A 2,247-nucleotide genomic window follows, 5' to 3' on the forward strand; every position below is an offset into this window, starting at 1 on the left:
GGGAGAAAAGCTTTGCTATCTATCTGACAAAGGTGTAATATCCAGAATCTACAAGGAACTTACGCAAATTTACAAGAAAGAAACAACCCCATTAAAAAGTGGGGAAAAAACATGAATAGACAATTTTCAAGAAAAGATATACATATGACCAACAAACATACGGAAAAAAAGGTCAATGCCACTGATTAGTACAACAAGGCAAATCAAAACCACAGTGAGATACCAGTTTGTGCCAGTCAGAATGGCGATTGTTAAAATGTCAAGAGACAAGACTACACTTTCAGGGATCATTTCTATAGTTTGTTACTAGAGAAGCTTCTCTGAATGTGTAGAGCACCAGAACACATAGACACAGGGAGCGGAATATCACACACTGGGGCCTATCAGGGGTAGGGGGCTAGGGGAGGGATAGCATTAGGAGAAATACTTAATACTTAATGACGGGCTGATGGGTGCAGAAAACCACATGGCACGTGTATACCCATGTAATAAAACTGCATGTTCTGCACATGTACCCCAGAACTTAATGTATAATAGAAAATAAAAATAAAAAATAGAGAGCATGCTTACAAAATTAAGACTGAATTTCAGAAAGGTCCTCCATCATTATTTTAGTTGAAGGAATTCATTAGGCTCTCTTTCCTTAAAACATATCATCAAGTATGATATGGCGGGTACTCTTTTAAAAAAGTGGGGGAGAAGGGATAAAAGGAGAGGAGGAAATAAGATTTACAAAAAGTGAAGTTGGAAGGAGAATCGAGGGGAAGAAAGGAGGATGAGAGAGGAGGACAGAAAGGGAAACAGGGAGAGGAAGGGGGCATAAGAGGAAAAGAAGTAAAAAGCATGCCTATGAATGGTTAGCCCTGTCTTACTATACAGGATTAAAAAGATTAAGTATTGCTTCTCAGCCTTTGGCTAAGATAAAGTATAAAATCTGAAGTAGCTGCAAAAGGGAAACAAGAGTTGAAACTGTTCCTGTACAAAATGTTTTGTTTTAAATAATGTTTTGTTTTAAATAAATGTTTTGTTTTAAATAAAGGAGTTTCAGTCAAAATGTCAAGAGACAACAGATGCTGGTGAGGCTGCAGAGAAATAGGAATTCTTTTACACTATTGGTGGGAATGTCAGTTAGTTCAACCATTGTGGAAGACAGTGTGGTGATTCCTCAAAGATTTAGAACCAGAAATACCATGTGACCCAGCAATTCCATTACCAGGTCTATACCCAAAGGAATATAAATCATTCTATAATAAAGATACATGCACACATGTTCATTGCAGCACAATTCACAATAGCAAAGACGTGTAATCAACCCAAATGCCCATCAATGATAGACGGGATAAAGAAAATGTGGTACATGTACATGATAGAATACTATGGAGCCATAAAAAGGAGTGAGATCATGTCCTTTGTAGGGACGTGGATGAAGCTGGAAGCCATTATCCTCAGCAAACAAACACAGGAACAGAAAACCATACACTACAGGTTCTTATTTATAAGCAGTAGCTGAACAATGAGAACACCTGGAAACAGGGAGGGGAATAACATACACTAGGACCTGTTGAGAGAGTGCACCGGGGAGGAGCATTAGGAAAAAGAGCTGATGTATGCTGGACTTAATACGTAGGTGATGGGTTGATAGGTGGCAGCAAAGCTCAAGGCACTCGTTTACCTAAGCAAAAAACCTGCACATCCTGCATATATGCCCGGGACTTAGAAAATAAAATAAAATAAAATAAAATAAAATAAAATAGAATAAAATAAAATAATTCAAAAAAAGAACAACAACTGACACATTCTGCAGCATAAATAAACCTCAAAATTGGGCAAAATGAAAGAAGTCAGATGCAAAAAACTATACATTGTTTAATTCAAATTATTTACATTGTTCAAAAAAGGCAAATTTACACTGATGGAAAGAAAGATCAAAGGCAGTATAAGGTTGAGGGTGTGTGGGAGGGTAGATTCATTATTGCCAGGCAAAGTTTTGGGGTAACTGAAGTGTTCTAACGTTGGGTTGTGGTGAACAATTGTACAATTTCGATAAAAATAAAGATAATAGGGGAGAAGTCGGTTCCTTTATTGAGGCACCTCACTAAGGAGGTGATAATAGAGTTAGGACCTGTAGGATGGGAAGGATACAAGCTACGTGAGAGTATGGAGGCAAGGATTCAAGTTGTCAAATAACCTGGGTTAGCTTCCCAAGTAAAGACAAAGATCCTGAGAAGGTTTTAGAACAGCAAAAGA

General features: G+C 37.7%; 1 pseudogene; it reads left to right on the forward strand.

Annotated features, from left to right (window-relative positions):
* Nucleotides 1-268: 268 nt before the first annotated feature.
* On the forward strand, nucleotides 269-349 carry LOC117063784 (annotated as a pseudogene).
* Nucleotides 350-2,247: the final 1,898 nt, after the last annotated feature.

The sequence above is a fragment of the Trachypithecus francoisi genome, unplaced genomic scaffold (genome assembly GCF_009764315.1).
Source record: "Trachypithecus francoisi isolate TF-2019V2 unplaced genomic scaffold, Tfra_2.0 Lachesis_group18, whole genome shotgun sequence".
In the NCBI taxonomy this organism is placed as follows: Eukaryota; Metazoa; Chordata; class Mammalia; order Primates; family Cercopithecidae; genus Trachypithecus; species Trachypithecus francoisi.